This window comes from Pongo abelii, chromosome 3, assembly GCF_028885655.2.
Source record: "Pongo abelii isolate AG06213 chromosome 3, NHGRI_mPonAbe1-v2.0_pri, whole genome shotgun sequence".
NCBI lineage: Eukaryota > Metazoa > Chordata > Mammalia > Primates > Hominidae > Pongo > Pongo abelii.
In genome coordinates this window covers 206,821,036-206,844,926 of record NC_071988.2, presented here as the reverse complement: position 1 = coordinate 206,844,926, position 23,891 = coordinate 206,821,036, and the positions used below count along the sequence as shown (strand labels likewise).

Sequence of the window (23,891 nt, the reverse complement as noted above, 5' to 3'; positions counted from 1 at the left end):
AGCCTGCACCGCCTCTTCCCTGGGTCCATTTCAAAGGGTAAACTGTGCTTGTCCAAATGGTGCCCAAGGCTCTGCTGTCTGAAGGGGTGAGACTTGTGCATGGAGCTTGCATGGGGCCTAGGGAGTCCACACAGGGGTACGCCAGGCTTCTCAAGTGAGGACAGGGCTATTACTACAATGAAAGGGAAAAGTGTGGCCTGGGGCTGAGGATCAGCTCTCCCTCTGCTACCACATTCCTGTGCAGAGCACCAAGGAGTCTGAGAATTCTACACTCGACTTTGACCTTGTGGGTTATTATGGAGGTATATTTATCAAACTAGGAGAATAGAACATATTTAGCTCTTTGTTGGCTTGATTTATAACTCGTAATTATTAGACATAATGCAAATGTGGGCTGGAATTCATGTTCTGATTTTTGTGGACTTGAGCTAAGGAAAAGGGACCCAGGGAAATGGGCTTTATATGCTTGCATGGCTGCATAGAATCCCCGACTTCATTAGCTTCTGTGACGACTCAAGGTTGTTACTAAAATCAACTTTGTATTATCTCTAAAAACCAAGGGATATTATTTAGGTCAGCAATGAGAAGGCATTAAACTCAAAATATCTATGAGCCAAAGGATATGAATGACAAAAAGCGGGAGGATTATTACCTCAAGGGGTGGAGGGTTGGACCTCAGGAAATAACCTGTGAGATCCTTCCTGCTGGCTCAGTGCTGGCTGAACGTGGGGCCGGAGAGTGCCAGGAACAACGCATATCTGGGACAGGAGGGAATTCGGGGAGGAAGGCAAAGAGAAACAGGCCCTTTTTTGTTTTTATTGATACATGACAATTGTGCATATTTGTAGGGTACACGTGATATTTTGATACATGCATAAAATGTGTAGTGGTCAAACCAGGATAATTTGCATATCCATTACCTCAAACATTTATCATTTATTTGTGTTGGGAACATTCCAAATCTTTCTTCTAGCCATTTTGAAATATATAAGAAGTTATTGTTAACGATCGTCACCCTACTGTGCTGTTGAACACCAAAACTTCTTCTGTTCCTTCCATCTAACTGTATTTTTGTGCCCATTAACCAACTTCTGGGAACGGTAAGGGGGTAGGGGAATGAAAAGGGCCCTTTTTAAGGCAAAGATAATCTTACCAGAAGGGAAAAAATTTTAGAAGGAAAAAAAAAGGTAGACCATGGGCTTAGAGCGGGGACTACAGAAATTGAATGGCAAAGAGAAAAAAACAACTTAGCAATGTGAAACTACATCTTGATGTCATTCCTTTCACAGGTCCAATGTCTGATATTCTTTTGAGAAGCTGGATATGAAGTAGGACTCTTTGAGTCACATATTTTTATGATTATGATTATTATTATTGAATGGTAGCTGACAATTATTGAGGACAATTATTGAGCTTTGACAAGCCTCTCTTCAAAGGCCTTTACATATGTTTTCTCCACTTCTCATTGTTAGATATTCTTATTACTCCCGTTTTGTAGGTGAGGAATGCACAGGCAGCAAGCCTATGTGGAGGCAGAGAGCAGCTAAGTAACCTGACCACGGCCCAACAGCAAACAAATGATGGGGCCACATGCAAATCCAGGCAGAACCCTTCTATTATATGAAGCTCAATGTTTTCTTGTTTTCATCTTGTCCTGCATACACCTATTTGCAAATGGGTTTTGAAGCTACTTTAAAACTTTTTGTGGCCAGGCGCTGTGGCTGACGCCTGTAATCCCAGCATTTTAGGAGGCCGAGGTGGGCGGACCGCCTGAGCTCAGGAGTTTGAGACCATCCTGGCCAACATGGTGAAACCCTGTCTCTACTAAAAACACAGAAAATTAGCCAGGCGTGGTGGCGTGCACCTGTAATCGCAGCTACTCAGGAGGCTGAGGCAGGAGAATTGCTTGAACCTGGGAGAGGAAGGTTGCGGTGAGCCAAGATTGCGTCACTGCACTCCAGCCTGGATGACAGAGTGAGACTCTGTCTCAAAATAAATAAATAAACAAATAAAGAAACTTTTTGTTTACTTTTAAGATTTCAGAGCTTAGGTGTTGAATAAGGGGTGAGAGAATTCAGCAAGCATTCGGTGAGGACCCACAGCACTGGGGGACACCTAAGGACAACACAAGGAACAGGCAGGAGTTTATGTATATCTAAGTCACTGGGCAGATTATAACATAAGGCGGAAAGTGGCAAGTGTTTTAAAAGAAGAGGTACAAAGTGCTGTGGGCACTCTAAAATGGGGAAGACTATATCCTGGGGTTGTGGAAGGATCAGAGGAGTTTCAGGGAAAAAGTTGCATTGCACTATGGGTCTTGAAAGATGGATATGGTTTTAAATGTTGGAGACTGGATTTTGAGCTCCTGACCACGTCTGTAGATTGTATTCATACGTATTTTTATGTCTACTGATTTATTCTTAGCGCATTTTTTTTTTTTTTTTTGAGATGGAGTCTCATTCTGTTGCCTAGGCTGGAGTGCAGTGGTGCGATCTTGGTTCACTGCAATCTCCACCTCCTGGGTTCAAGCAATTCTCCTGCCTCAGCCCCCGAGTAGCTGGGATTACAGGCACCTGCCACCATGCCTGGCTAATTTTTTGTATTTTTAATACAGATGGGGTTTCACCGTGTTAGCCAGGATGGTCTCGATCTCCTGACCTCGTGATCCACCTGCCTTGGCCTCCTAAAGTGCTTGGATTACAGGCCTGAGCTACTGTGTCCGGCCCATGCATTTTTTAAGTTAAAGTATTTATTGAGCATCTACTGTATATCATGTGCTGAGATAGGCACCGGGGTGCAGGGAACATATGGCACAGTCTCTGCCCTCAATAACTTTCACTCTCATACATATGTATTAGAAAATCAATACATATGTGGATATAAGATAGTATGATAGACATTGTAACGAATAATTATATGCTGTAAACCTATTTCATAGGATTTTAGACTTAAAGTACTTTCATCCTATTTCCAAAAAAAACCTACTGCATAACCTTAAAGGGATTCTCAGTTTGAAATCATCATATAAACTGCAGTAGCATCTGCTGGTGAAATACCACTTTGTATCTATTGGAATAGTCCAAACAATAGGGAGAGAAGTGCATTATTAGAGCTGTAAAAGGTGTTGTCCAGAAATCTCTGAAAACAAGAGGAAGTTCTATGGTAGGTGAATAAGATGACATCTAAACTGTTCTCTTAAAGCTATTGAAGTTCCACAAATACCTCACAGCACAAAGTTCAAGTGTATGCCAACAACTCCTCATGCCACAAGATGTGACACTCTACCAACCTCTTTTTGCAAAAGTTTCCAATTCTGTCTCTTGTAAGACTACTTTTTATACCCACATATTCCCAATTTTGTAGTGCAAGCAAAGACAAGATGGGAAGGGGGCTTCCATTTGTTCATGCCAGCTGCTCTGTGGACCAGGCCCTGCCCATGCATCCGTATTGGTTCTCTTCTATCCTCACGTCAGCCGTAACATGTAAGTGTTAACATCCATTGTACAGACGAGGAAACTGAAACTCTTAGAGAATATGCAATCTACCCAGAGTCACGCAGCTTGTATGTGTAAGAGTTGGAATGAAAATTCAATCTGTGTGAGTCCCCAGTCCCCTTCCACCATGTGATTTCCATTTCATTTTGCAATCATCCTGGCTGGGGTATGTCTGCCCTAAAAGATAGTAGTAGGAATACTTGTCTCTATACCTTAACCTAATATCCATGGGTTTGCTTTTTGTATTTGGAGGGGTCATAAAATTACAAAATTTGATTTTATTTGAATAGTGAGTATTATGCTACTCAGTCTAGAGATTTGTGACATTCCAGTCTAAACTGGATGATAGCAATGAAGCTTCTTGGAGGTGACCAGTATGATTAATAAAGTAGAAATAAGTTGAATTGCTATGGAGTTGCTACTTCTGAATTTAAAGCTAGTTGAGATTAAGTATATGTTCAGAAAGATCTCTAGGGGTATGTGTTCAAGACCAGGGCCAGAGGTGCACAGGGCGCTGGGAAGAGAATGTCTTTTCCGTGCAGAGGTCGTGGAGGCTTTGATTGAGGTGGTGGTGGAGGTGGCGGTTTCAACCGCGGCAGCAGCAGCAACCGCTTCTGAGGTGGAGGCAGTGGAAATGTGAGAGGTGGCGACAGGGGAGGATTTGGACGAGGGGGTGGCGACCGGAGGATTTGGACGAGGGGGCGGCCACGGAGGCTTTAACAAAGGCCAAAGCCAAGGACCTCCAGAACATGTAGTCTTATTAGGAGAGTTCCTGCATCCCTGTGAAGATGACATAGTTTGTGAACATACTACAGATGAAAATAAGGTGCCTTATTTCAATGCTCCTGTTTACTTAGAAAACAAAGAACAAATTGGGAAAGTGGATGAAATATTTGGACAACTTAGAGATTTTTATTTTTCCGTTAAAATGTCAGAAAACGGGAAGGCTTCATCCTTTAAAAAACTCTAGAAGTTTTATATAGACCCATATAAGCTGCTGCCACTGCAGAGGTTTTTACCTCGACCTCCAGGTGAGAAAGGACCTCCAAGATGTGGTGGCAGGGGAGGCAGAGGAGGAAGAAGGGGAGGTGGCAGAGGTGGTGGCAGAAGTGGTGGTTTTAGAGGTGGAAGAGGAGGTGGAGGTGGGGGCTTCAGAGGAGGAAGAGGAGGTGGTGGTTTCAGAGGGAGAGGACGTTAACTGAAACAGTTGGCAGACATCACCAGTTGCCTTCTGCATTAACCTGCATGATCTGTTTCTACTATGGATTGGAAACTTGTTTCTCAAGCAAGTCTTGAAGATCTTGGTCATTTTATGACAATGGATCTAAAATGTCAGCATCATGCAAAGTGCCATGGAATAGTGAATTTTGCTCTAAAAGAGCATGAAAAAGTCTTTCTAATGTTTTGTACAGTGCCTGGCACTCTGTGGGTGCTTAATAAATGGACAGCAGTTTTCATTAGAAGCATATTTGAATTTTTATTTATTTATTTATATTTTATATGTATTTTTTTATTTTTTGAGACGGAGTCTCGCTCTGTCACTCAGGCTGGAGTGCAGTGGCACGATCTCAGCTCACTGCAACCTCCGCCTCCCAGGTTCAAGCAATTCTCCTGCCTCAGTCTCCTGAGTAGCTGGGATTACAGGCACCCGCCACCATGCCCAGCTAATTTTTATATTTTTAGTAGAGACAGGGTTTCACCATTTTGGTCAGGCTGGTCTCAAACCCCTGACCCCGTGATCCACCCGACTCGGCCTCCCAAATTGGTGGGATTACAGGCGTGAGCCACCGCACCGGGCCTGAATTTTTAAAATAAAGTGTTTTATTCCCTTAAAAAAAGATCTCTATAATCTTCACTTGAACAATACAAACATTTTTTATTTTTTACATATTTATTTATGGAACATAGTTGTAATTTTAAAACAGAATTTTTGCAAATTGTATTAAAATATATTAAAAACATACTACATTATGATCCAATGGAGTTTTTCACAGTAACTCAGTGTTAGTTTAAAATGTGAAATTCAATCAATATAATTCACTATATAATACAGTATGTATGTCAGTATAATGTATATTGAAAGTGGAAAGAAGTAAATTTATCTTTGTTTTTTAATAAGATGAAATTAAAATTTTAATAAATTTTGGCCGGGCGCAGTGGCTCACGCCTGTAATCCCAGCACTTTGGGAGGCTGAGGCAGGCAGATCATGAGGTCAGGAGTTCAAGACCAGCCTGGCCAATATGGCATACCCCGTCTCTACTAAAAATACAAAAATTAGCTGGGTGTGGTGGCAGGCACCTGTAATCCCAGCTACTCGGGAGGGTGAGGCAGGAGAATCGCTTGAACCTGGGAGGTGGAGGTTGCAGTGAGCCGAGATCATGCCATTGCACTCCAGCCTGGGCAACAAGAGCAAGACTCCGTCTCAAAAAGAAAAAAAATTAATTAATTTCAGTGTTTATTTTAGATTCGGGAGGGTACTTATGCAGATTTATTACACTGGTGTATTATGTGATGCTGAGAGTTGGGTTGGGGTACGAATTATCCCATCGCCCAGGCAGTGGGCATAACACCAGATAGTTTTTTAACCCCTGTCCCCCTCTCACTCCCTTCCCCTCTAGTAGTCCCCGGTGTCTATTGTTGCTGACTTTATGTCCATGAGTACCCACGCATAAGTGAGAACATGCAGTATTTGGTTTTCTCTCCCTGTGTTAGTTCACTTAGGATGGTGTCCTCTAGCTGCACCCATGTTGCTACAATGGACATGATTCTTTCTTTTTATGGTTGCATAGTATTCCACGGTGTATATGTGCCACGTTTTATTTTCCCAGTCCGCTGTTGATGGGCATTTAGGTTGATTTCATGTCTTTGCTATTGTGAGTAGTGCTGCGATGAACATACCAGTGCATGTGTCTTTTTGGCAGAATAGTTTATTTTTCTTTGGATATATATGCAGTAATGGGATTGCTGAGTCAAATGGTAGTTCTGTTTTGAGTTCTTTGGAAAGTCTGAAAACAGCTTTCCACAGTGGCTGAACTAATTTACCATTCCTACCAGCAGTGCATAAGCATTCCCCTTTCTCCTCGGCCTCACCAGCCTCTGTTATTTTTAGACTTTTTTTTTTTTTTTTTTTTCCTGAGACAGAGTCTTGCTCTGTCGCCAAGGCTGGAGTGCAGTGGCACGATCTTGGCTCACTGCAACCTCCACCTCCTGGGTTCAAGCTATTCTCCTGCATCAGCTTCCCAAGTAGCTGGGACTACAGGTGCGTGCCAGCACACCTGGCTAATATTTTGTATTTTTAGTAGAGACATGGTTTCACTGAGTTAGCCAGGATGGTCTCAATCTCCTGACCTCATGATCCGCCTGCCTCCACCTCCCAAAGTGCTGGGATTACAGGCATGAGCCACTGCACCTGGCCTATTTTTTGACTTTTTAATAATAGTCATTGTGGCTGGTGTGAGATGGTATCTCATTGTAGTTTGGATTTGCATATCTCTGATGGCTAGTGATATTAAGCATTTCCATGTTTGTTGACTTCTTGTATATCTTCTTTTGAGAAGTGTCTCTGCATGTCTTTCCCCTCCTTTTTAATGGGGTTGTTTTTTGCTTGTTGAATTTAGTTCCCTATAGATTTGGATATTAGACCTTCATCAGATACATAGTTTATGAATATTTTCTCCCATTCTGTAGGTTGTCTCTTTACTCTGTTGATAGTTTCTCTTGCTGTGCAGAAGCTCTTTAGTTAGGTCCTGGCCAGGCATGGTGGCTCATGCCTGTAATCCCAGCACTTTGGAAGGCAGAGGTGAGGGGAATGTTTGAGCCCAGGAGTCTGGGACCTGCCTAGGCAACATGGTGAAGCCTCATCTCTAAAAAGAAAAAAAAATTAGCCAGGTGTGGTGGTGCGCACCTGTAGGGGGGCAAATCACTTGAGCCCGGGAGGCAGAGGTTGCAATGAGCTGAGATTGTGCCACTGCACTTCAGCCTGGGAGACAGCATGAGACTCCACCCTGCCCTAAAATGTTTTAATTAGGTCCCACTTACCAATTTTTGTTTTTGTGGCAATCGCTTTTGAGGACTTAGTCATAAATTCTTCCGCAAGGCTGATGTCCAGAGTGGTATTTCCTAGGTTTTCTTGAATTCTTATAGTTTGAGGTTTACATTTAAATAATTAATCCATTTTGAGTTAATTTTTTAATATAGTGAAAGATAGGGGTCCTATTTCATTCTTCTGCATATGACTGGCCAGTTATTCCAGCACCATTTATTGAATAGGGAGTCCTTTCCTCAATGCTTATTTTTGTTGACTTTGTCAAAGATCAGATGGCTGTAGGTGTGTGGATTTATTTCTGGGCTCTTTATGCTGTTCCACTGGTCTCTGTTTGCACCAGAACCATGCTGTTTTGGGTACTGTAGGCTTATAGTATAGTTTGAAGTCGAGTAATGTAATGCTTCCAGCTTTGTTCTTTTTGCTTAGGATTGCTTTGGCTAGCTGGGCTCTTTTTTGGTTCCATATGAATTTTAAAATAGCTTCTGCTAACTCTGTGAAAAATGACATTGGTAGTTTGATAGGAATAGCATTGAATTTGTAAATTGCTTTGGGCAGTATGGCCATTTTAACGATATTGATCCTTCCAATCCATGAGCATGGCATGCTTTTTTATTTGGCAAACATTTTTTACATCAAACGATGTGTGATATAGATGTTTACATATGAGCAAATAAAACCCGCCCTAAAATGCTAAGGTCATTTTCTCTGATATCTCTTGAGAAAAAAAAAGAAAAAGATATTGAATAGCAACTGTAGGTATTAGGCAACCAGTATCATGTTTCAGGGAAACCAGCTGACTTAAACAAGTAGATAAGATTTTCGAAGATGAATCAATCATAAACCTGCCTACAGCATAGATTAGCAATTAGTGTATTCAGACTCATCTACTTTTTTTTTTCTTTTTTTGAGACAGGGTCTCATTCTGTTGCCCAGGCTGGAGTGTAGTGACATGATCAGGGGTCACTGCAACCCTGACCTCCCAGGCTCAAGTGATCTTCCTGCCTTAGCCTTCTGAGACCACAGTGCCCAACGGTCTAAAATGAGCCTGCAGTATCACTGTGTCTTAACTCAAGTAAATTTCAGAAAGGGGTCAAACCCTTGTTTAAAGATAAATGTAAGCTGGGTGTGGAGGCACATGTCTGTAGTCCCAGCTACTCAGGAAGCTGAGGTGGGAGGATCCCTTGAGCTCAGGAGTTTAAGACCAGCCTGGCCACCACCACACCTGGCTAATTAAAAAAATGTTTTTTTTGTAGAGACAGAGTCTTCTTACGTTGCCCAGGCCAGTGCATCTCCATTTTGACACAAAGACTGAGGACTATGTAAAAGGAATAGTGTTTTTAACTGAATCTGATCTGGAAGTCAGAATATTCAAGTTCCATGAACAGTTTGTTTATTCTCCACATTCTTCCCCAAAATACCTAATATTATACTGTTCAATTTGTTTTTAACAGTGTGACTTTGGGGAAAAAATTATACATCTTAGGTTTTCTATCTGTATCCCAATAAAAATCATAGTACTGTACTTATTTTTTTCCTTCCTAAAAATATTGTAAATGCGGCAAAAATTCCTGGTAGACTCACTTGCATGCAATGTGATTTATTATTTTTGTTGTTTGTTTGCTTTTTGTCGTAACCATACAGCCAATCTCCATGCTCTTCTCCCTTCTCATGCTTTATTTTTGCCTTCTCCAGAGGGCTTGACTCTGATTAAAGAAAAACAGACCCCAGTTGAATTTTTATGAATAGAGGAGCTGTGGGAAAGAAACAGGTGGGAGAGATATGGGGTTAAAAGCAGGGTCAGGAGAAGACAGGTCAGAGGTTTCGATTTTGACCCTCTATAAAGGCTCATGTGGCTAATTTATGGAAATTTGGCCGAAAACTCTCAACTAGAAACTTGCATGGTTTACTAGGCTGGTACAACCTCCCTCAGTTCCCACCATGCTGGCTACAAGGAAGTTTTGCTAGAAGGAAAAAACAAAAATCAAATTACACAATTATAAATCACAGATGATCTACAACAGATTGATTTTAGTGAACGTCATGGCTTCCAGGTGTCGTCACTTAAATACCATGATGAATGCTCTTCATACCAACGGTCCCACTCTCCCTGCCATTCAGTGTCTCCATCACCACCACTTCTGCCTAGGTGGCCGCAGTCCAGTTCCCGGCTCATCACAGAGCCTGGCGCCCTCCACTGGTGAAGCCACCCCTCTCCTGGTCTGGGCTTTGGAGTGGAAGACTTGTGTACCTGTCAGGAGCACTCAACCCATGAGCAGCAGATCTGAGCAGAAGGCAGATGGCCCTTCTGAACCACGTTGGAGACTTAACTTGCAATAAGCTCATGTCAGGCAGTGCATCCTGTCCTCAGTGGAAATATTTCTCATCTCTCCAGGAGACTGCCCAAGTAATAAAGCCCTGAGAGGCAATGATCAAATTATCTAGAGACCCTCAGAGGGGAACAGAAATCACTGATGATTTTCCTGCCATCTCCTATCCCAGGTGAAACTGTGTGATTGTGAAGCAGCAAAAAGTCTAGGCACCTTGGGAGCAGGCTTCACTTCTCCAAGGTCAGCACAGGGAGGGGGTAGTCTGGTCAGCAGAAATGACCAGGAGATATACAGTGAAGGGACCGGACACGAGGGGAGACATGTCTTTGATGACTGTCTACCCAGCATCTGTGTCTTCATATAGGGAGGGCACAGGGCTGGGAAGAAATTCAGTGATTCAGCCCCAGGAGGAGGCCTTGCTCTGTCCTAGGCCCCAAGAGGGCAAGATTTGCCCTGTTGAATCTCCAGAGGAGTTGGTAGGAAGGTATGAATGCCTGCCTTGGACTTGCACCCAGAGCAACCTCCCCTGATCAGCAGAGGGTAAACTAACTTGAATTACACTTGAATTTCGTAGGAGATCAGGTCACAAAGGGCAAGTAGTGGTCCAGACACCAAAGTGTCTGATGGTCTAAAATGAACCTGCAATATCACTAGGGTTCATGTCTTAACATAAATAAATTTCAGAAAGGGGTCAAACCCTTTTTTAAAGATAAACGTAAGCTGGGTGTGGGGGCACATGTCTGTAGTCCCAGCTACTCAGGAGGCTGAGATGGGACGATCCCTCGAGCTCAGGAGTTCAAGACCAGCCTGGGCAACATAGGAAGATCCCATCTCAATTTTTTTTTTAAAGGATAAACTTAAGCATATTAGAATTTTAAAGAGTTTATTTGAACAGACAGAGATTCATGGATCAGGCAACTCCAAACTGAAAGTGGTTGGAGGATGCACTGGAGGTGTTTGTAGGGAAGGCTTTTATAGGGTGAATGTAGGAGTAGAGAAACTATTTGGTGAAAATTTGGGCAGTTGCATTATTTGAACCATCCTGGTGGAAGGCCTCTCATTACACAGGTAATATTCAGCCAGACACTTGTGACGGGCTAAGCTTGTTTCATTTTGTCTGTGTAGGAACCCAGGCCATAGGAGCTATCTCAGCCTAATGGTCTTCCATTAAGTTATTTTACACCTTCTCTCTGTGTCAGGGTAAGCAGAGGTCTTCCCCGTGAGGGTTCTTACCCTGTTTCCCTCAACAAAGTGAAACTGTCCCTTTTGCCTCTGTAGGCAACCTTCTGAACAAGGGCTTTCCTAATTTTCCTATCTCAACTTATTTTATCGTATCCTCTTCTCTGTATCTTGTTTACATGCTTCTGGAACACTTGTGTGTCTTGCACTTATCCCCTGCATTATTTAGGCAATCCTAAAAGAAGACTTCCAGGATGGATTGGTAGAGAACTGCTGGCATATTGAACCTTCTCTCTTTGTATCTGGAACTTTCATAATTACCTTCGTTCTCCATGCCAATTTTGCAGTTATCTTTGTTCTCCACTTCAAAATACATGTACCTCTGACAGAAGCTGAGCACATAAAAGGGACCTTGTCCAGTGGTACATATGAGGCAGGAAACATGCTATATTTAAAATTATAAGCTAAAAGCTTTCTGACACCAAAAGCATGGGCAACAAAAGAAAAAGATAAGTAAATTGGACTTCGTCAAAATTTAAAACTTTTGTGCAATCAAAGGACAACCTGCAGAATGGAAGGAAATATTTCAAATAGTATATTTGATAAGGGATCAATGTCCAGAATATATAAAGAATTCCTACAACTCAACAATAAATAAACAATCCAATTAAAAAATATTCAAAGGACTTACATAGACATTTTCCCAAAGAAGATATACAAATGGCCATCAAGCACATAAAAGATGCTCAACATCACTGATTACTAAGGAAATCAAAACCACAATAAGATACCACTTCATACCCATTGACATGGCAATTATCAAAAAACCAGGAAATATACATTTTGGTGAGGATGTAGCCAAACCGGAACTCCTGTGCATTGGTATAGTCATAGTGGAAAAGAGTACAGTGGCTCCTAAAAAAATTGGAACATAGAATTACCCTATGAGTCATCAAGTCCACTTCTGGGTTTAAACCCATAAGAATTGAAAGCAGGGACTTCAACAGATATTTGCAAATTCATTTGCATAGCAGCATTATTCGTGATAGCCAAAGGTGGAAGCATTCATTGACAGAGGAATGGATAAACAAAATGTGGTACAGACATACAGTGGAATATGACTTAGCCTTAAACAGAGACATTCTGACGCATGCTACGACATGGATGAGCCTTGACATAAGGCTAAGTGAAAGAAGCTGGATACAAAAAACACTGCATGATTCCACTTATATGAGGTATCTAGAATGTCATTTTCATAGAAACCAACAGTAGAATGATGGTTCCCAGGTACTGGGAGGATAGAGTAATGAAGAGCTATTGTTTAATGGGTACAGAGTTTCAGTTTGGGAAGCTGAAAAGGAAAAAGCTCTAGAGATGATGGATGGTGGTGATGGTTGTACAATCAGGTGATTGTATTTAGTGATGCTGAACTATGCACTTAGAAATGGTTAAAATGGCAAATTTTATGTTATGTATATTTTGCCACAATAAAAATTAAAAGCTTTTTTAAAATTAAAAGCTTTAGAAGAATTAATTAAAAGTAATTAAAGCTATTTTAAAATTAAAGCTAAAATGAATTCTCTCTCTAGCCCAATAACTATATGCCAAAAGTGCTATTTCTGCTCTGATTATTCTACCTACTGTGAGTATCCATGTGTGACTTTTTGGCTAGTTCATAAAATAAACTTGAATGAGCATTAATTTTTTCTAATACTCTTCCTCTATCCACAAGCTACATTCTACACCCTGCGACTTGCAGACCACACGTGATACAGATGAATCATTTTTCTGTTCCCTCTCCTAATTCCCTCTAGTATTGGTGTTTCATATACTACCTCCTGCTGCTCTAGGTCCAATCTCTGTGCAGTTTGATGTCTTGGTATTGGTAACTCTTGACCTGGGTAAGCAAAAAACACAGTGAAATTGATGTTTTGTCTTTGAAGATTACCCTGGGATAGGAGAATCTTTGGGTGGTCCATCCATCTTCATTCATTCCTGTTAAAAATGTTAACAAGTGTTTTCTGGCTTAGGAATTTAAAGAAGGAGGATTTTATTAATTTATCAGCTGAATCGGCATTACAGCGGCTTATGAAGCATTTGCCATTGTTTGGGGTTACAGTGAGGATAACATGAAACACTTAATGAAAAACTTTCACAAAACCTGGTCTCTTTCCAACAGCTTAGCTATGTGACAAGAGCTTTTGTAACATGACAACTCTAAAAATAAAACCGTTTTCAAGTTAAAGCTGTCCCTCCAGTTGCTGTTTCAAACTTTATCCCAAGAACTGAGGTAAAGGCAACTACAGGCTTCTCAACAATAAGGCTAAGTACTTGTTTTATGTTTTCTGGTGATGAATTTATTTCTTGTCTTTGAGTTTACAATGACAGCTATAAAAGTGATTGTCAATAATATTAGTATAATTTAATTTCTAATAGAATGAGTTTTCTATGTATGTGTTAGAGCTACGATATTCTTTTTTTTTTTTTTTTTTTTTTTTTTTGAGATGAAGTCTCACCCTGTCACCTCAGCTCAATGCAACCCCCACCTCCTGGGCTCAAATCGTTCTCCTGGCTCAGCCTCCCAAGTAGCTGGGATTACAGGCGCCTGCCACCACACCCATTTAATTTGTGTAGTTTTAGTAGAAACAGAGTTTCACCATGTTGGCCAGGCTGGTCTCGAACTCCTGACCTCGTGATTTGCCTGCCTCAGCCTCCCAAAGTGTTGGAATTACAGGCGTGAGCCACCGTGCCCGGCTGTAATTCTCCTGCCTCAGCCTCCTGAGTAACTGGAATTACAGGTATGTGCCACCACACCCAGCTAATTTTTGTATTTTTAGTGGAAACGGGGTTTCACCGTGTTGGCCAGGATGGTCTCTACCTCTTGACGTGGTGATCTGCCTGCCTCAGCCTCCCAAAGTGCTGGGATTACAGGCGTGAGCCACTGCGCCTGGCTGATATTCTTAATAATATCAGAATTTGTTTTGTGCTCTATGATGATGATACTAATGAACTGTATTCTCAGCAATGTTTTGCAATGCCTCACACTATTAATACACTTATTTGTGTTTTTGGCTGGGTGCGGTGGCTCACATCTGTAATCTCAGCACTTTTGGAGTGTGAGACAGGTGGATCACTCAAGCTCAGGAGTTCGAGACCAGCCTGAGCAACATGGCGAAAGCCCATCTCTACTAAAAATACAAAAATTAGCCAAGTGCGGTGGTGCATGCCTGTAGTCCCAGCTACTTGGGAGGCTGAGATGGGAGGATCGTTTGAGCCTGGAGGTGAAGGCTGCAGTGAACCGAGATTGCGCCACTGCACTCCAGCCTGGGCGACAGAGCTGGACCCTGTCTCAGAAAAAAAAAAATCAACTATGTGCCATGCACTGGGAAGACAAAAAGATAAACAAAATCACTCCTGCATTTAAGAGGCTCACCTCTCTCGGAGGGAAAAAATAGAAACAATGACAGGTAATGACTATGTACAATGGGAGTGAGACAGCAATCTCCAACCGGCCCGTGCACCGGGGTGGACCCTCGGCAAGTTCACGCCCTTCGCACTGGGGAGGAGCCCGGCCCCACCTCTTTCTGGGTGGAATCTAGGATTCAAATTGGCAGACAGGAAGGGCACAAGCAGGGACTCTGGCTTCGCAGAGGATCCCTTTTCCTCCCTTTTTTCCTTTTCACCCAATAAAACTCTGCTTTACTCACCCTTCAAACCGTCTGCAAGCCTACATTTTCGTGGCCGTGGGCCGGACAAGGACCCCGTCGTTAGCTGAACTAAGGGAAAGTCCTGCAACAGGAGCAGGGAAGGAGGTCTGCTGAGGGTCCGGAGATCTTGCAGCTGAACTAAGGGAAAGTCCTGCAACAGGAGCATGGAGGGAGGTCTCTGCTGAGGGTCCGGAGATCTTGCACAAGAGGCAGGGCTTCAGGTCAGACTTGCAGGATGAGTAGGTGATGGGCAGGGGCGTGGGAGTGGGGAGGGGAGCATTCTAGGAAGTGGAAACAGCCTGGATCCAGGGAAGAGAGTCAGAAGGCAAATGCCAGCAAAAGGCACATCATTCCCTGAGGCTGGAGGGAGAAGAGCAGCACACAAGAGGCGGAGAGTACAAATGGGAGACGAAACGTGTGCTGGATTCTGGTCATAAAGGAGCTGCTGTTCCCTTCGAAGGACGGGACACTACCTTGAAAAGCTACTGAGGGATTTCAAGCAGAGAAGAGCTGCAACCTGATGTGTCAGTCTGAAGAGTACTCTTTGTCATTTATGAGTAAGGAAACGTTGGAACTTTAAGAAACACAGAGCGACGTCTGCATACTTCCTTTTGTATGGCAACTTCCTGTATTAAGGGTGAGAAACGCCCTTAATACAGATTCTCATGATTATGTGTATTGTGAGGTGGTATTGGGGTTCCCAAAGGAGATGGTTATTCCTGGTTGTTGGTTGTTTTTTAAATTTTTGTTTCTTTTTGTTTTGGGGCCGGGCGCGGTGGCTCACACCTGTAATCCCAGCACTTCAGTAGGCCGAGGCGGGCGGATCACGAGGTCAGGAGATCGAGACCATCCTGGCTAACACGGTGAAACCCCGTCTCTACTAAAAATACAAAAAACTAGCCGGGCGTGGTGGTGGGCGCCTGTAGTCCCAGCCACTTGGGAGGCTGAGGCAGGAGAATGGTGTGAACCCGGGAGGCGAAGCTTGCAGTGAGCCGAGATCACGCCACTGCACTCCAGCCTGGGCGACAGAGCCAGACTCAGTCTCAAAAAAAAAAAATTTGTTTGGTTTTTCTGGTTTTTGTTTGTTGCTGGTTTTTAAGAGGTGGGTCTCACTATGTTGCCCAGGCTGGTCTGGAACTCCTGGGCTCAAGCCATCCTCTCTACTCAGACTCCCGAGTAGCTGGGACCACAGGCGCACACCATTGCTCCTGGCTTTGGTGCTGCTTTTTATTAAGGGGATTTTCAAGTGTGTACAAAATCAGACAAAACTGAATAATGTGCGCTTATGTCCCCCTCACCACTCCCAACAACCAGCATCCTCTGGCCTTTACACTGGAAACTGTAAAGATAAAGTCTCCTCAGCATTGTTTAGAATTATGACAGATAAAATCTCTCAGGCAGTTCCCTGGTAATCAGATAAAATAAACTCTGTATTTCCTTAGTAATCAGATGACCACCCCTGGCTACCAACAGCCCCACCGGAGTACTACTTCCTGGAGTACTATACTTGCCCTGGGCTAGGCAAAGCTGGGCTTCCAGAGCCTGTCAAAACAGTGGGTGCGACAGACTTCCTCAGAAATGCTCTGTGTTCTGTCTTGATCTTTCACATTTGTTGCTTCCTGTCAACACTGAACGTTTGCTTTGGTGAATTCAGTCCTCAAACTCCTTGGGAGGAAGCAGAGTTCATGCCAGACAGAAAGGAGGCGGGAGTTCCCCCAGTTCAAGGTGCACACAGCTGGGACCTGGGGTACACAGCACCTCCCTCGCTCCTTCTCTGCCGTCTCCACAGTCGGACCTGGCCAAGAGGCCTCTGCCACTGGACTCTGCACTCTGCACTCAGCCTCCTGATTCAAAACTCCACGCTAGGAAGTGGCCACCATAGCTTGATTACAGTCTATTGAGTGTTCATCATATGCCAGGTATTGTATCAACGCTGTCAATCCTCATAATTGCCCTTTGAGTTAAGTCTTCTTAACACCTTTACACAGATGACAAAACTGAGGCTTTAAAGTTTAAGCAGTTTGTCCCAAGCTACATAGACTGTAAGTGGCAGAGCTGGAATTTGAACCCAGGTCTGACTGACTTCAAAGCCCAATACCTGTCTGGTGGATGGAAACAAGAGGAGAGGTTCATTGGCCGAGCACAGTGGCTCACGCCTGTAATTCCAGCACTTTGGGAGGCCAAGGCGGGCAGATCATGAGGCCAGGAGATCCAGACCATCCTGGCTAACGCGGTGAAACCCCGTCTCTACTAAACATACAAAAATTAGCTGGGCGTGGTGGCACACACCTGTAGTCCTAGCTACTCAGGAGGCTGAGGCAGGAGAATTGCTTGAACCCGGGAGGTGGAGGTTGCAGTGAGCTGAGATCGTGCCATTGCACTCCAGCCTGGGCAACAGAGCAAGACTCTGTCTCAAAAAAAAAAAAAACAAACAAAAAACAGATGAGAGGTTCAGCAGAAAGACCATAGTGTCCTGACACTACTATTTGTGTGCAGTTTCATTGTGTGTTTGTCTGTCTTGATCCAGGCTATTTCAATGCTAAGTGGCTTTAAAACTCCAAGCTGAAACTGTGTACATACACATGGGAATTTGTCTCAACAGAGCAACTCGAACTGTATTTCTGCATGTTGTCATTGATATTTGAATAGTCATCCGGCACGTTTGCATTCATGATCTCATTTGTGTCTCTGGAACTGAATTAGGTTAATATATTCCTGGAACTCAACATGGAGACTTTAAAAGGTAAAATGCATACAAAATAGGACAATGTCCATCGATGATAATTCTACACCAAAGATTTTGAGTCAAACCTATGTCAGATTCTTCTCTGGACAAACTCAGAACTCTCCATGCCTTAGATTAGCAGCCTTCCGTTCCGCCCTGTGCTGGAACACCCTGGCTCATGAGAACAGGAGCACCCACAATCCCAGCCCTGCATTCAGGGGAGTCATGTTACTTGGCCATGATGGAGGGGTTGAGCGTCCCCTATCTGAGATGCTTGGGACCAGAAGTGTTTTGGATTTTGGACTTTGGAACATTTGCATATGCATAATGAGAGATCTTGGGATGGTACCCATGTCTAAACACAAATTCCTTTATGTTTCATGTACACCTTCTAAACAGAGACTCAAGCGCCATTTTATGCAATATTTTTAGTAATTTCATGCATGAAACCAAGTTTTTAAAAAATAATTTTTACTTTTATAGATTTGGGAGCTACAACTGTAGTTACCTTCCATGGCTATATAGCATAGTGGTGAAGTGTGGGCTTTTAGAGAAACCCTCACTAGAAGAGTGCATGTTGTCCCTAATAGGTGATTCTTTGTCTCTCACCCCGCCACCCTCCTACCTTTTTGAGTCTCCGATGTCTATCATCCCACTCTCTATGTCCATGTGTACATGTTATTTAGCTCGCACTTAGAAGTGAGAACATGTGATACTTGATTTCTGTTTCTGTTATATTTCACTTAAGATAGCGGCCTCCAGTTCTATCCATGCTGCTGCAAGAGACATGATTTCATTCTTTTTTATGGCTGACTAGTATTCCATGGAGTATACACCACATTTTATTCACTCAATCCTCCACTGATGAACACTTAGGTTGATTCTCTATGTTTGCTATTGTGCATTGATTGCATTTTGACTGCAACCCATCCCATGAGGGTGGGTGTGAAATTTTCCACTTGTATCATGTTGGCACTCAAAAAGTTTCAGATTCTGGAACATTCTGGATTTTGGATGTTTGGATTAGAGATACTCAACCTCTATTTACACCATGTATATTAGTTTCCTAGGCTACCATGGCAAAGTACCACAAAGTGTGTGGCTTTAAACAATAGAAATGTATTCTCTTCTAGTTCTGGAGGCCAGAAATCTGGAACCAGGGTCAGCAAGGCTATGTTTCCTCTGAGATCCTGGGTAGAAGTCTTCTATACCTCTTCCTAGCTTCTGATGGGGGCGTCAATCCCTGCCACTCTTTGGTTTGCAGACACGTTGCTCTAATCTCTACCTCCAGAGTCATGTGGCATTCTTGGTGGGTGTGTCTGTCTGTGTCTCTTCTCCTCCTCTTATAAGGACACTAGTTGTATTAAGAGCCCATCCCACTCCAGTATGACCTCATTTTAACTAATTATATCTGCAATTACCCTATTTCCAAATAAGCCCACATTCTGAGCTTCTGGGAGTTAAGATTTCAACATATCTTTTTGAGGACACAATTCAAATTATAACACTATGGAAATCAGCAAAAACTACAAATCAAGGCTTTAAGAAAAAGAATTAAAATGTAGAATTTTTTAGAATTGGTTTCCAACACATCAGTGTGTTTGTCTGTCATAGGACATCAGGACAGGGCCACTCACCTCAAATATCACTTTTCCATGGGGATTTTTCATCAGAAATTTCCACATACTCCAAATGGACTATATGCTCTCTGTCAGAGTAAGATTTAAAGGTGACAACATGCTAGTTAGGATTTACCAGCCATTTCTTAGCCTTTTAAACATTTCTTATATGTATTTCCACTATAGAAAACTTAAAAAATATGGAAGAGTAGAAAGAGAAGTTAAAAAAAAATCATTCATAGTTTCAACATCCAAGGAGAGAGCTATTAATAATCCTTGAAAAATTTTCTTCAAAAATATTTTTGGAACTTTTTCTCACTTTTTCTTTTGCCATTTATATTTTTTCTTTTGTGTTTAACCTGTTTGAGAACTTCGGCTTTTTTTCCTAATGCTTTTTATTATATATATATTTTAAATGTATGAGTAATACATGAACACACTTTCAGTTAAAACGTAAGATAAGCAAAATCCATCTCGACCACCGCCTCAATCCCAGTCTTTCCCTCTGGAGGTAGACACTGTTACTAGTTTCAAGTGGATCCTTCCAGACCCTTTTCAATGCATTTTATGCATTAATATTTTTGTTCATACATAAACCATATCATATGATGTATTTCTATGCCATAGTTTACTCCTCCCCCACCCACTAAATTGTATGTCCTTGACAGCCTTTCATATTAGATTTAACTTGTTCTCTTTAACTGCTGCAACATATTTCATGCTATAAATAAGTCATAATTTATGTCATTGTTCTCCTGTTGCTGATTTTTAGATTGGTTTCGATCTTTCATGATTGCAATTATGAAGCAATGAATGTCCTTTTACATGACTCTTTGTGCCCATGTGGAAGCGTTTCTCTAGGATAAATAACGAAGCAGAATTTTTAACTTGAAGAGTATTTATAATTTTAATATCATGCCAAATCCCCTTTAAAGTAATACCAATAAACCTTTCCACTGTATCCATTTCTCTACATCCTAACCAATACAAACATTATATTCTTTTAAAAGTTTGTTCATCTGATAGGAAAAACATGGCATTTTTCTGTTGCTGTTTTGGTTTGCGTTTTTAAGAGATTGCTAGTGAGGTTTATTGGCTGCTTAATATCTATCTCAGTTTGGTCAATTTCAGTGGGTCTTCATGCATATAGAACCCATCAGCCCCTCTTAATGGCCTAATCTGCAGTAGGTTTAAAGCTCAGGCTCTTGAAATAAAACTTCATATATTTAATAATTGGTACATTATGGAAATAAAGCTAGTGTTTCATCTGAATTCAGATGGTCTCTCAGTTTATTAATGAATCCATTTCTATCACTGATGCTCTTTTAAGGAGGTGTGATAGTGTCTCAGGATTTGAAAAAGTAGGATTGGATTTTTAAAAAATTTGTTAACTTATAATTTACCATGGAAAAAAATTCTGCAAAATCAACTACAGAATCAAAAACTAGGCAAATCATCCAATAGAGTAATCAGCTTCACTGCCTAATCCAGGGGGAACTTCAATCTTAATTTCTAAATTCCTGAAGATTATTTTCAGTTATGTCAAAGAATACAGCAGAAGTTCTCTTAACTGATGTGATTTACATTAGTAGGTAGTTGTATAATTACAAAAATTAGTAAAAATGGAGAGTTGAGAAATAGAAACAAACATTAAACATTGTAACTGAAAATGAAAATACACTTATTTATCAATCTTTTATAGGTAGAGCCAAGGTATTTTTCTCTTTGTATAGATCTGCTGACCTCATTTCTATGTAGTCTTTTTTTTTTTTTTTTTTTTTGAGACGGAGTTTCTCTCTTGTTGCCCAGGCTAGAGTGCAGTGGTGTGATCTTGGCTCACCCCAACCTCTGCCTCCCAGGTTCAAGTGATTCTCCTGCCTCAGCTTCCCGAGTAGCTGGAATTACAGGCATGTGCCACGACGCCCAGCTAATTTTTTTGTGTGTGTGTCCGGCTAATTTTTTTTTTGGTATTTTTACTAGAGATGGGGTTTCACCATGTTGGCCAGGCTGATCTCGAACTCCTGGCCTCAGGTGATCCACCCACTTCGGCTTCTCAAAGTGCTGGATTACAGGCGTGAGCCACCACACCTGGCCCTGTGAAGTCTTTCTTGCATAAATCACCCCCATATGTATCATCTCCAATTTTCTAGTGTCTGTTTATTTAAAGTGGATCGAAAACTTTAATGTATTTGAAAAGTAGTCTTTGTATAGTCTAATTAAACAGCATTTCTCAGCCACTTAGCTTTCTTGCCTTTCCTCAAAGCACTCAATGATTATCATTGAAACAGCAAGTCTCTTGTTTTGGACTCATTGTTCCTTGTCTTGCAAGCAGCTTAATTAAATTACATGTTAACAGTAAGTACAAATGGTGCCAGTGGGTTTGAAGACAACAACTAACTCTTGAAAACTAACATCTCAACTGATGGAAGAAAAAGGAAGTGGGCATATTGGAGAAAAGCCTCCGTGCCCAATGGCACTAATCAGATAGATTATTGAGGTTATGGGTAGAATCGGTCAACTGGGAGAGTCCATTAAATGGAAATCTTTTTAGCAGAGTTCACTCTGTTATAAAACACACTAAAGTAAATGTCTCAGTGCAAAATTAGTTTTGAAACACTCGAACTGAGAAAAGATAAAATTTGACTAGGCACAGAAAAACGGATTGGGTAATGTGGTCAAAGTGCTTTGATTTCTTGGGTAAAAAAGATACCATGAGGTAAGACATTGAATAGTTTAGCAAGAGAAAGGAAAACTAGACTTAAGTTAGTAGAACCGAGCCTTAGTATGTTATTGGGAGATTATTTAGTTACACTGGAAATAATAAAACTATTTAACCTCTTTGTGCCTCGGTTTCCTCTTGTTAAATTTGAAAAATCATTTCTAATTTACTAAATAGCTTCATTATGATAATCAGAGTATATATTAGTGGATGATGTGCTCCCAAAGGCAGAGACCACGCCCTGTTCATTTTTTGTGATCCATGGCATTTGTGTGGAGATGACCCCTTTAAAAATAAAATGTGAACAAGATAATACCTGTCTTCTAAGTATCCACTGGCTGGGAAAGTCAACCCATGCATAGGAGGGTTCTCAGGGCCCCCTGCAGTGTTGCCTCACCCACGAGGTGTGAGCTGCAGTGGTTGGGAGTTGCATTTTTTGGCACTCAGCACACGACCCCTTTCCGTAGTACACATTTCACAAGTGTTTGCTGAACTTTCAAAGGCAAAGGCACCATAGCAGCAGTAATTTTTTCTTTTCTTTTTTTTTTTTTTTTTTTGAGACAGGGTCTTGCTCTCTCATCCAGGCTGGAGTGCAGTGGCATGATGTCCACTCACTGTAACCTCCACCTCCCAGGTTCAAGCAGTTCTTGGGCTTCGGCCTTCTAAGAAGCTGGGATTACAGGCCTGCGCCACCATCCTTGGCTGATTTTTGTATTTTTAATAGAGATGGAGTTTCGTCATGTTGGCCAGGCTGATCTCGAACTCCTGGCCTCAAGCAGCCTACCTCAGCCTCCCAAAGTGCTGGGATTACAGACATGAGCCACCATGCCTGGCTATAGTAGTAATATTTATATTAGACCTAAACTTTGCTGTTGATATAGTCAAAACAGAATTGTTTTTATTTGAAGTTTCTTTTTCACTAGATATAGATATAGATATATGTTTTTTTTGAGATGGAGTCTCACTCTATCTCCCAGGCTGGAGTGTGCAGTGGCACAATCTTGGCTCACTGCAACCTCCGCCTCCTGGGTTCAAGTGATTCTCCTGCCTCAGCCTCCCAAGTAGCTGGGACTACAGGTGCATGCCACTACACCCAGCTAATTTTTGTAATTTTAGTAGAGACGGAGTTTCACCATATTAGCCAGGCTCGTCTTGAACTCCAGACCTCGTGATTCGCCCGCCTCGGCTTCCCAAAGTGCTAGGATTAGAGGCGTGAGCCACCACACCCGGCGTTTCACTAGATATTTTATTTGTGATGGAAGCTATCTCAGCAGTTCAGATGGCTGGCTGACAGCTGGCTCAGGATTGAGGTGCCATTGCCACTAAAAGCAAGGGCTGTAACTTTCACCCAGCTAGAGGGATTAATAGTTTTTAATCATTTGTACTTGGCCTTCCCCTTCTTTAGTACAGATAATTGAGAATTTACTGTTACTATTTTATTTCTTTGTTATCTTTTATGTAGTATTATTTGTGTAGTATTATTTGTTATTTATTATGTAGTATTATCCTAATCAATATAATACTCCAATAAATCCAAATAACCAAATAATAGTATAAATATAGTATCAATAATATAAATACTACTAACAGTCAAATCTTAAGTAATTGAAGAAATAAAAATCACAAAAAGATGCTGTGTGCTGGACTCCATATTTGGTTGTTTATACCTAACTTTTAGAAAATTCCAGCTTTCCCTTCTCTGAATTTCCTGGGTTTTATCTAAGTTCTCTGATTAATAACCTCATCTTTTGGCTCCAACTATGTATTCCTTGATTGTAGATTTAAATTCCCAAGTGGTTGTCTCATTAGAATCCACTTCTCCCCTCCCCTAAAAGGAGCTGATAATTAGGTGAAAGCACAGTCCCAATAACTAATTTAACTATGTTCTATTTAAGTAGTAGGTTTTCTCTCTTGTGAGATCCTGCTATTTAATGTAAAGAAAAAAGGGCTTCTTGTCAAAATTTATCAAGACTTTATATATACCATATAATCTTCAACCTCCTAGTTCTGCTCTGATATGTATTATTTCTTTCCTTCTTCTAATTTTGGGTTTGATTTATTCTTGCTGTTCTAGC

The 23,891-nt window shown here is 41.7% G+C and overlaps 1 pseudogene; it reads left to right on the top strand.

Moving 5' to 3' along the window:
• The first annotated feature begins 4,019 nt into the window (after positions 1 to 4,019).
• Positions 4,020 to 4,906, top strand: LOC100434379 (H/ACA ribonucleoprotein complex subunit 1-like; annotated as a pseudogene).
• The last annotated feature ends 18,985 nt before the right edge of the window (positions 4,907 to 23,891 follow it).